At 40.9% G+C, this 12,224-nt stretch overlaps 2 long non-coding RNA genes across 2 annotated transcripts; one reads left to right on the top strand and one right to left on the bottom strand.

Annotated features, from left to right (window-relative positions):
- Window positions 1–7,100: 7,100 nt before the first annotated feature.
- On the bottom strand, window positions 7,101–9,477 carry LOC308694207. The gene is made up of 3 exons (XR_014030567.1): window positions 9,345–9,477; window positions 8,390–8,545; window positions 7,101–8,138 (listed from the first exon to the last, which is right to left on the bottom strand). It is a non-coding gene; the product is annotated as an uncharacterized lncRNA (long non-coding RNA).
- Window positions 9,478–9,531: 54 nt separating this feature from the next.
- LOC308694208 lies at window positions 9,532–11,659 on the top strand. The gene is made up of 3 exons (XR_014030568.1): window positions 9,532–10,807; window positions 11,088–11,193; window positions 11,347–11,659. It is a non-coding gene; the product is annotated as an uncharacterized lncRNA (long non-coding RNA).
- Window positions 11,660–12,224: the final 565 nt, after the last annotated feature.

The following is a 12,224-nucleotide window of genomic DNA, read 5'->3' as shown; positions in this document are numbered from 1 at the left end:
TCTAACTAACTTGCTTCCCTAAACTAGCTTTCCTGCGCAGGAATAAATCGACAAACAGACCAGCAAATGTCCTTTAAATGCTTTAATCACGGCCAGGAGATCTTCCCGAGCAGTTCTCAGGGAATCTCTCCCAAGAAGCAAGGCCGGAGGATTTCAGACAAATTCCATTGAGAATCCCACCGAAGAGGTTGTATTTGGTCAGGAGAGTTTGCAGCCGAGCTTTAACAACAAATTTTAGGATACCTCCGTTAACGGCAGAATTGTGTAACGCAGAGTGAGACTGTATGATCCGCGCACTGCATGCAAGTTTACCTTGAAGGCCAGGTTAACCCAATAATCGCGCTTTTGTGCTTGAAAATATTGGAGGATTTCATACCTGCACATCCGGCTGTTCAGCTTCTTACTGGTTCCAGTGTGATGTATTGTCGCCTCAGCACGCACGTTTAGATCCATATGCCCCTCGCTGATATTTACCTGCTCCCCGTCTGCCAAGCCCGGATTACCCAATGGGCATTATGGGCACGGGCCCAGGGGCCCATGCGCACTTGGGGCCCAAGCGAGGGGAAGAAAAAAAATATATGTTTTTTTTCTTTTACATTTCCGATAACGGAGGGTATATTTGCACTAAGTGCCTGTCTTTTTAGCAAAAAAGACGCCCGCGACTAAATAGCTACAGTGGCATAGGTTGTTGGGCGTGCATGAGGTGCTTGAAACTTAGTATCTTTTGACGCGTTCGACCCGAGTTCGAATCCGCCTTTTGCCGAACTCGCTCTTCTCCCTTTTCCCAACACACATGAGATGTAAAATATATAGCCAAACATAAAGGTCTCTAGCGTATGGAAGCTTGTTTCTGCCACCGAATAATAAATAAATAATAATAATTGCGAGTTAACATCTCGTAATTCTGACTTTATTTCTCAGAATTGCGTGAATAAAGTCAGAATTGCGAGATATAAAGTCAGAATTGCGTGTTATAAAGTCAGAATTGCAAGATATAAAGTCAGAATTGCGTGTTATAAAGTCAGAATTGCAAGATATAAAGTCAGAATTGCGTGTTATAAAGTCAGAATTCTGACTTTTTTTATATCTCGTTTATATCTCGCAATTCTGACATCTTTTCTCAGAATTGTGAGATATAAACTCACAATTGTGAATTGCGACTTTATTTCTCACAATTCTGACTTCATATCTCGCAATTCAGAGAAAAAAAGTCACAATTCTGACTTGATATATCGCAATTTTGAGAAAAAAAGTCAGAATTGTGAGATAAAAAGTCGCAATTTTTATTATTTATTTATTATTCAGTGGCGGAAACAAGCTTCCATACTAGCGTTATATTTTGCAAACGAACTAATAATCGAAACCGTGATATGGCTTTGTGCTTTATAAAACAGCACAAGACTTTAATTAAGTGTCCTAGGCATTATGTTTGTGCTGCGTGATTTAAAGAAAAGTGCGCACTTTGCTCACGTGATCAAAGGGTTTATTTCTTGCAAGTGAAGACATTAGGACAAAAGTATTGTACTTTTCCTATAGTGTAATGTAAAATATACTTTTGAAATATTCATTTTCATTTATACAGTACATTTATAGGCTATATGGATTTTTTGTCATAGGAATAATTATATAAATCATTATTATATTATTATACTAATTGTTTGGCATCCTAAAACACCAGTGATAATGTAATGTAGACTGAGACTATATATCATAACTAAAAAATATGTTTGAGCCCTCTGTGATGTCCAGATACAAGTCAATGCTTTTTCTTTGTGCTCAGTTCATGGGTTGAAGCTCTTAATTTTGAGCTCTCAAAGTGCACCAGATTGATGCATTTAACCTTAAAATGTACAAAATTTTCTTGCGGCCCCTAGAGGGACTGAGGTCCACCCAACATAGTTTTACTTTTACATGGTGTTTGAACATAAATGTGTGTTGGCAGTGTGTGTACACAACCACCCTATAATGATAAAAATCCACCCAGTGCTTTTTAAAAAATCCCCATAAATCATAAGCACTGTCTCAGAACGAGGTGTTCTCAGATTCGGTGCAATGAGACGTCACTTTGCACAGGCCCTTCCCGCGATGGTGATTGACACTGCAGTTTGAGCATAGACCCGCCCTGAGTGAGCTGGACACAGAGTCTGCCATTGTTCGACACTGGAGCAGCTGTAGACAAGAATGTCTCCTAAGCGACTGAGGTGTTTTGTTGTTGGATGTCAGAATGAACATAGCAGTCTTCATTTAATCTCGTTGTTACTCAAGGATGGATCTGTGCTGTTTGTGATCAAGCTTACAGTCTCCGGAGCGACAGGCATTACGTTACTGATCACGGAAGAAATGAAAGTGAGAGCGCGCTCTTTATCACAGCTCATCGAGTCATTTTACGGATATAAGGTTTACCAGTTTATTTAGCACCCACTGAAAAGGTGTGTATATATTTGTTTACTGTTAGTTGTTGTAACGAGTTTTTTGTGTACTTCGCTGTGTATGTTCCATGCTAATGAAATGGAGAGAGAGAGAGAGTGAGTTTATGGATAAGACTTTAATGCGCACTTCTTTTACTGTGTTTATTAAGGTCTTACAGTGATTTTCTGGAGTAAAACTAATGCTTCATCTTTTGTGTGATGTACAATAAACTTCACTGAACTCGTCAGTATATTTTGGTCATCATTCGGACGGGTTTTGCTACAGCAGGCTTGTATTAGTGGATAAAAGCAGATGACAAATAAGCTATAACCATAATTAAACTAAACTATACCTGTTCTATCTCCATACAGCATATAGTCTCTGGCTCTGTGGGCATTACTGTCCGACTCCGGGTCGAAATGAACACCGCTACTGAGAGTTTCTGTTTTGATATTATCAGATGAGATTGTCCTGGCTCTGAGCGCGAGCTCATGAGGCTCCGCCCTTTGGGCCGGAAGCAGCAGTTAATTTGCATTTAAAGGGATACACACTAAAACAGCATGTTTTTCTGAGCGCCAAAAAATTACAATTTAAACATTAAATTGGGAACCTACCGCCACCATCACACACGCGTGCGCAGTGCACACACACACACACACACACTACTCATCCCAGTCCTTCTGCACAATAATAACAACAATAATTCTAATAATGACAACAGCAATAAGAGCCCATCTCTCCCGAGAGCGCATAGAGACAATATCTTCGTCTCTACGCCGTTTCAGACCAGGCAGGTCAGTGTCACTGAGGGAGTTTCAGAGGCTTCTGGGACTGATGGCAGCAGCCTCATCAGTGTGCCATCTGGGTCTGCTACATATGCGACCGCTGCAGTTCTGGCTGAAAACTCGAGTCCCTCCGAGGGCGTGGTCTTCTGGCCACAAGCGCATCACGGTTACCCACAGTTGCATCCGCACTCTGGTACCGTGGAAAAACCCGGAGTTATTCAGCTCAGGAGTCCCTATAGGTATCGTGACGCAACATATCACGGTCTTGACGGATACGTCAACCTCAGGTTGGGGAGCAGTATGCATGGGCATGCCTGTCTCAGGTCTGTGGTCAGAGCCACAGAGGAAGTGGCATATAAACCGCCTGGAATTGAAGGCGGTGTCCCTAGCCCTCGAAACCTTTCAGCCGCAGTTGGAACAGCAGCATGTACTGATTCGGACCGACAACGCGTCTGTAGTCTCGTACATAAATCGCCAAGGCGGCGTGCACTCCAGAGCCCTATTCGAGCAGGCGGCAAATCTCCTGCTGTGGGCAGACCGGCACTTTCTCTCCGTAAGAGCTATGCACATTCCCGGTGTCTTGAACCATGGGGCGGATATGCTATCGAGGAACGGGATTCCTCAAGGAGAGTGGAGGCTTCATCCTGGCTCGGTACAAATGATTTGGGATTGATTCGGGAGGGCAGAAGTCGATCTGTTCGCCACGAGCGAGAACACGCACTGTGAGGCGTTCTTCTCGCTGTCTCGCTCCCCTCTGGCGGGGGACGCCCTGACTTCGCGCTGGCCGAAAACCAGGCTTTACGCCTTCCCTCCGGTGAAGATTCTGCCTACGGTGTTATGCAAAATCAGGGAGGAGAAAGCGTCTGTGATCCTCGTAGCCCCGAACTGGCCGAACCAGCCCTGGTTCACAGACATGAGAGAATTATTGGTGGACCCCCTGTGGGAAATTCCTCTCAGGATGGACTTATTGTCTCAGGCAAATAGCACGATATGGCACCCCACCCCCGGGCTGTGGAACCTTCATGTGTGGCCGCTGCGGGGACTCTGAACGGGCGGGACACTCTGCATCAGCGAGTACTGAGTACTATCTCTGAGGTGCGTGCCCCGTCCACTAGGCGTTTATACGCTTTGAAGTGGGGAGTTTTCTCTAAATGGTGCCAGGATGTCAGTATTGACCCGAGGAGCTGTTCCATGTCGGATATTCTGCGCTTCCTTCAGCACAGGATGGATAACGGGAGTTTGCCATCCACACTGAAGGTGTATGTGGCCACTATTGCTGCGTTTCATTCCACGGTCGACGGACAGTCAATCGGTAAACACGCTTTGGTGATCAGTTTTCTCAAGGGAGCTAGGAATTTATGCACTTCGCGGCCGCCTTCTGTACCGCCGTGGGATTTAGCCCTGGTTTTGAGGGCTCTGTCTCTACCGCCATTCAAGCCACTTGCCTCGATTGCGATCAAGGAGCTTTTCCTGAAGACTGCTTTGCTTCTCGCTCTCACTTCGGCGAAGCGTGTTGGTGACCTACAGGCGTTTTCGATAAGCGATGATATTCGTTTTGGACCAGGAGACTGTAATGTCACTCTCAGACCGAGACCGGGATATGTTCCGAAGTCCCTTAATACTCTGTTCAAAGCACAGGTTGTTTCCCTGCCTACCTTGTATGCTGAACAGTCAGCCTCTCATGATGCTGATGCTCAGAGCGCTGTTTGCCCAGTCAGAGCTTTGCGGATTTATATTAATCCCTCTGCTGCCTTTCGCCAGTCTGACCAGCTGTTCGTGTGCTTTGGTGGATGTAATAGGGGATGTGGGGTTTCGAAGCAGAGGCTTGCTCACTGGATTGTGGACGCTATTGTTCTGGCTTATAATTGGCAGGGAGAAGAATGTCCCCTTAGCATCATGGCTCATTCGACGAGGGCAGTCGCCTCTTTGTGGGCCTGGGCTAGAGGTATGTCTATACAGGACTTATGTTTTGCTGCTGGCTGGTCTTCTCAGAATACGTTTGCCAGATTTTATAAGTTGGATGTACCCTATGTGGCGTAGCAAGTGCTTTCGGTGAGTTCAGATCTTTCTCAAGTGTAGCCCAGTAGTTACCGTTAAGCTAACTCTGTGCTTGTTCACGGGTTGTCTCTATTGGACAGAATGTGTTGTGCTTATGCAACTGTCACCGCTATGCTGTTGACACTGTATTAAACCTTTTCTATTGCGTTGTGTCTGCCCTGAGCATTCAGTGCAGCTTTCCCCTATTTCATTTACTTGGGATATGCAAATTTGGCAAGGTTTTTAAAAGCACGCCATTGGCCCGCTTCAGCCTATCAGATGCTTGTATTCCTAGCAGCACGGCTATTGGCTGTGGGTTCTGTCAGTCTCGAGCAGAGTGGCTTCACTGCTCACACGGCGGGATTTTATACAGTTCCCATATACGTCACACGACGTAATGTCAAAGTGACCGCCTTGAAAGGGAACGTCTCCGGCAACCTGCCTGAAGTCACATATGATGATGTGGTTCGGATGTTAAATGAAAACTCTCAAGTGGAAAAGCGTGAAAGCTGAGGTATGGCTGTCTACGTCCTGACGCAGAGCAACTCGGTACACTACAACAACAGCGGCGGGCTGTTCGCCAGTAAGGTAAACATTTCTATGGTAACAGCAAGTTGGACCAATCAGCAGACGTTGCGGCTACACTTAGGATTGTGGGTAGTGTAGTTTTTTTCATAAGATCGCGGATAAAACATGTTTTTCTTAAAACAAAGTTGATTTCATACGAACTTATAGCTTCTACAGGAGCAAAAACCTTCGTTTCACAACCTCATAGCTCGTGGTCAGTCTACCTCGGATGGTTTAGACATTATGGCTGATAATCTAAATCCTTATCGAGAAATACTGTTGACCAGAAGTTCTGAATCCATACTCCGCGTTCCGGAAGCAGGAAGTGTGACATAGGCCTATTGGCCAGCTTTCAGCTGGCGTTAGCCACATAAGATTTCAGCAGAAGTGGAGGAGGGAAGGAGTTCCCATATACATCACACAACGTAATGTCTCGTTCCCTGCCTTTCAGGGAACCGAGGTTACGAAAGTAACCGGAGATGTTTTCTTTGTCAACAGCCACGGGCACTCCCTGCTGGTGAGACCGACTAACAGCTATGGAGATCATCAATCGGCAATCTACTGATATTCCTGCTGTTCCCGGATGTCAAATTTTGAATTTTCTGTCGAATTTGAACCACTGAATTGTGGAAGCGAATTTGTAAAGCGAAATAAAATGGACCGAAAATTGCCGGTCGAAAATTATAGGCTATATTTTTAAACAGAATGAACATTTTGGAAGTGAAATCTGACAGGTGAATATGGATTATTGATACAACCATGTTGAATTTCAGCCCATAAAAATGCAAGACCTTAAAATACAATGCATTAAAATGCAAGCAGGGTTAATGCAATGCATATTTTTTTCAAGTAGTGCAATTCAACAAACTTTTTTGTTTCAAAAACATGTGGCATTATTTTACTTCCATAAAGATGGACAATTTTGTCTCTAGAGTTTGTTTCACACTATAAACTGCTTTGATTTGGAGTGAGAGATACAGGGGGAGGGGCTTTATTGTATCAGATACATGTCACTGCACTGATTGGTCCAGTTTTGGTCTGCGATCTCTAACCCAGAATAAAACCTGCTCCGGAGCAGCTTAGCCGTGTAGCGTAAGTTACCATGATGATGAACACAACTAAAAACCAATCCACTTTCCTGAGCCCTAAAAAGCCAGTTTGCTCAAACTAATCTCGAACTTTACCTGTTAGCAACTGAAACCGTAAACTAAGTATTTCACTATACGTCTGCTTTATCTGAATCTCACAGTTTATATTAATTATTGGATCTGTAGAAACCTTTTACTCACAAAATCACACATTGTCAGTGAAATGGTCATTTTATTTGTTGTTATTGTACAGATATACGTTATTATATACATCCGTTTATGTAATAAGCTTTATGTAACTAAAAAAAAAGTAAAAAAAAAAAAACACTGATCAAATTCAGGGAATTGTTTCATATAATAACAGATTGTTGTTGTTTTTCTACATTTGTTTCCAGTCTCTTTTAATTTTGGTATTTCTTTGAGTAAGCGTTCAATCAAAATAATTTTCAATAATTTTCTTTCTTGTTTTCTAACATATAAAACACAAATCTTGTGGCATTTCACAGAAACACTAGTTTATTAGTTAACTACACATTTACTTTATGTGAATCTAACAAAACATTTGCTCGCTGTGACACAGAACAATGCTTTCTAATATGATTCACCAGACTATTTGATCGGGTGAATCTCTTCCCACACTGAGTACAGTCGTACGGCTTCTCTCCAGTATGAACTCCCTCGTGTGATTTCAGAGATCCAGACCGAGTGAAACTCTTGTCACAATATGAGCACTTGTAAGGTTTTTCTCCAGTATGAATTCTTTGGTGCTCTATCAGAATCTCAGCTCTAGTAAAGCTCTTCCCACAGTCACAACACATATACTCTCTCACTTCATTGTGTGTTTTCTGGTGCCGTTTAAAACTGTCCAGCCTTGAATAACTCTTTCCACAGAGAGAACACACATAAGGCCTCTCGTCTGAATGCACTTTCAGGTGTATTTTTAGATTTGATGATGAAATAAAATCTTTACCACACTGATCACAGTTAAATGGTTTCTCTCCAGAGTGAACGTGCAGATGAACACTGAGATTTGATGCTTGAGAAAAACTCTTTCCACACTGAGTGCATGTATACGGTTTCTCTCCAGAGTGAATTCTCATGTGTGTCTTAAGGTTTACTTTCTGTGTGAAACTCTTTCCACACTGAGTGCAGGTGTGCGTCTTTTTGGCTTTTGTTCTTTGAATTATAAAGTTACGATGTTCCTCCTCCACTTCATTCAGTTCTTGTCTTTGCTCTTTCACTCTCACCTGGTCTAAAATACACAGAAATACAGTTAGAATCAGTTCAAGTGAACCCTGATTTAATAGCAGAAAGCAACAGAGATCAGATCTTTCACTTTTGTTCTGTCATTCACTTGTTAATATAATAAAATTTTTGACAACTGCTATATACAAGATTATAATCATTCAGATGCATTTCTCCATCATTTATTATCCATATACTGCTTATTAATTCATATCTACCAAAGCAGTCAACAATGAAGAATCAAGAATGGACACCAACCTATTTGTTCCTCAGTATCTTCATGTTTTATTCTGGATGGTTCTGGATCACTCATGTCTTCAATCTCCTCTTTAATAAACTCCATCTTTAACAGTCACACAGATTTCAGCTGCTACTCCTGGAGTTCTTGTCTTTGCTCTTTCACCTCCATCTGGTCTGAAACGTATTAAAACATTAAGTTGTTAGAATGAGTTCTGGAGGATAAATGTGAATTTTCAACCCTGATTTAATAACAGAAAACAAGTGAGATCTGCTTATCAAATATTATATTTTTGATGTACGAAAGGTAAGTTTTGTAATCCTCTTGTTAATAGTCAAAATGTGAACGACAACTGCTGTACAAGATTATGATATAAGTGCATTTTTCCTACATTATTTGCTAAGAATATTTGCTAATAGTTTGTCTTTGAACTTTCATTATACAAATTACACACCAGTAAATGTTGTCAAAAAATGTCTTGTAAATATATAGCAGATTTCACCCATCAACACAAATGAACCACATCTGCAGTTTATTGACAGAGGACAGACATAAACACACACACACACACACACGTGTCTTCAGATTCACTGTCTTTCAGCTGAAGGATGCATGAGAAAAGACATGTTAATTACCGTCCTCCCTAACAGTAACTGCAATTCATCTAATACACAGGTCAGGTCACACATATGGCTATAAACATACATTAACATCAAAATGAAAGTTAAACTTATTTAAACGACATTTCCACAGACTCAATCCGCCAAAATGATACGTGGAGATTCTTTATTAAACGCGCGTTTTTTGTTTTTTTTCTTCACTTAATTGTAACGAGGCTTCAGCAAAGTGAGGATCCATTTGCAGCTTTATTGTGATCTTGGTCGTACAATCAGGGTCAATCTCCAGCAAACATAACAACAGAGACAAAGCAACTCGTAATGCGAAAACAGGCATAAGGTCAGGCAGCAAACTTACATAAATCGGACATACTACTCTGCTCGCGTACTGTTTTTCGCATACTATATAAAGAAGTATTGGACGCAGCCAGAGTGGTAGAGAAAACAGAGTGGCGACACTCCCATAGGACTCCGTTGTAAAGCTTTTTGCCGCCTACTTCCGGGGTATGCAGCCTCGTAAAGTTCCCGGAAGTTCGAAACAATTCATTCAACGCGTGGAGATTTCCATTGCTGGCCGTGGAGTAGGCTAACTTCTGAGGTAAGTTTATTAAATTACTAACAATGTTGAATGGTCCACTGTCTATATTTTATCAGAGGCCCTTTATGATGCATACTTATCTTATTTGTATATGCAAAACTTAATTCTATATATTTTTTTATCTTGGTAGACGACTGATTGAATCGGCTAACATTTTGTGGTTAGCTAGCGAGATTATATCTACGTTATATTTTTAATGTGCAACAATTGACGTTGGAAACAAGCAGTAATGTGCTCAACAACAATTTATATAGCTAATTATAAAAAATGAACCAGTTCCCTGGAGGAGATCTATCAAATCGAAAACTAAAGGAGAATAACAGACTTGGCCCATGGCCTAAAAAGCTTTTTTTTGGCCTTTAATATATTTAATATGGTCGCCGTCATTAAAACATCCACACGCGATTTGCAGGAAAACCTTTGCTCGTTTTCAAGAAGTTACAGTAAGAATAACATTTCTATTGTTACTAATTGTTTCAAATGAATAGTTTCTGTAATGAAACAATACATAATTACCTAACAATTCATTATCTATATTACAGTTTAATCAAGCAAAAAATGCGTGTATCAAATTTGATACTGCAGGTTTATGGGTGCTTTATCCCTGAACTTTCATGTAACATTTCTGTAATGAAATCTACATATTTCCCACCACAATACAACCACACACTATTTTGATGATTTAATTAATGCCTGAAATGCCATCTTAAAATACATTTTGGGTATTCTTTCAATAAATCAATCCAACAACATCCCATACATGGCCAAGCTGCAGTGTGATTTTTTTTTTTTATGTAAGATGGGGTGGCATTGATCATTTTCCAACATGGGAGACCTGACATATGCAAGCACTGCACCAACAATCTCTTCTCACATGTCTACTGTGAAAAGTGTAAGGTGCATCTTTGCCTGAACAAAGCCAGAAACTTTTCACAAAGTGAAATAAAAGACTGTAAAATATTTTATTTAAAAAAAAAAGAGAAACTGCCTGAAATCTTCTATAGGATCATTAAGGTTGAATAAAATGTTTATTAAACAGTGTGACTAATTTCTTCTATGAGTAGGGAAACGCATTGACCTACAATACAGCGCTTGTCTACTGATTTGTGCTCTGCTGCATGTGGTGGCGGCTGGTGCTGGCGATGGCTGCTGAAATGAGAGGAGACTGGAGGCTGTGGACGGTGTGCCGGGAATGGAGAGGCCAAATACATCCATGGCAACCAGTAAGGTTCAATTTTTTTCTCACAGGGTAATTTTTATTTTGGGTGAACTAGCCACGATACATATTGTTGCATTTTTGTCTTGCAATATATTGTGACATGATATATTGTTACACCCCTAACATTTTGTATGCAAATCCTCGGAGAATCCCTGTCCACTGGTTGTTTTGAAGCTGGGTTTACTAATATGAATAATCATTGAATTATATGAAATGGAGAATATTGTTCGCTGCATGTACTATACCGAATTTAATTTTTTTGTAATATGTGTGGTCCATTGTAGTTTTGATTGGTGCTGGAGGCACCCTCACTGAAGGGGATTTCCTTCTCTTCGGCTTAGGCCGATGAATGAATATGGTTGGCACAGCATGGTATGGTAGGCTTGTAAGGTCAGTTTCCATTGTACTTCAAATATCATTGAGAAGTCATAATTCTCTACATTTACAAATATGATGCCCTTTGAAATGCTAGTAAGTGATGTCACCTGTGTGAACATTTCTTACATGACATAGTTTTCTGTAGCTGGACCCTGTCATTTGCAGGTTTTGACGGCTGACCATTGCCATCCATTTTTTCCTGCGCTCTTGGTCTTTGGGGAAGCCATAAATTTGGTAACCCTTCTCAGAAGGATTGGAGCATCCAAAAGCTGCACAGCAAACCATGGTATGACCACTGATCTATAAAATATTAGTTGTAACCAATGAACATGACACCATTGAACATCACAGAGAGTGGTTGTGATGTTCTTCAACTTCTCCTGAAATTCATAAACTTGATGACCACACACACTTTTTCTTGTTGTCTTTTTCTTGTCTCACTCATTGTTTAATAAAAAAAATACTATTGCATTCATTCATCCAAGCGTAATGAGTTGTTGTTCTTACATTAATTTGATACTTTGTGCATGGGTTAGTCTTAAAATTATCTTGGTTTGTGGTCAACTCATGCCTCATCAGAAGAAAAGGACTGGACACTAAATGCTGAATGGACTGTTGCTAGCTACTCTTAGGGTGACCACCCGCCCTGCTTTGCGTTGTCCCGCACAGCATTTTCACCCCTTGTCCCACACGCCGCATATTGAGAATATGTCCCGCATTTTCATCCGTCTATTGGTTTTTAATTATTATATTAAGAAAACGTGCATGCATTCTTTTGCCTTTTTAAGAAAGCATTTTATTTCTTCTTTTTGCAGTGTATTTTTTCACCTATAGGCTATTTAACAGCGCTTCGTCAGAAGTACAAATACAACAGCCTTTTTTAAAATCCTATACAATGGTTGAAAGGAAAGGAGTAAACACCGTCACTAGTAGGTTGTGACAGCTGTCAATCAAAATGTGGAGCGGTGATTCGTTCCACGTGTTTCCTGTCAGAAAAACATTAAATAAAATAATGTTAAATAATTAATAATTAATTAAATTAA

The sequence above is a fragment of the Scardinius erythrophthalmus genome (assembly GCF_964197995.2).
Source record: "Scardinius erythrophthalmus genome assembly, chromosome: 7".
Taxonomy (NCBI): Eukaryota; Metazoa; Chordata; class Actinopteri; order Cypriniformes; family Leuciscidae; genus Scardinius; species Scardinius erythrophthalmus.
Note: the sequence above shows the minus strand (reverse complement) of the source record. Positions and strands in the feature narration are given on the sequence as shown.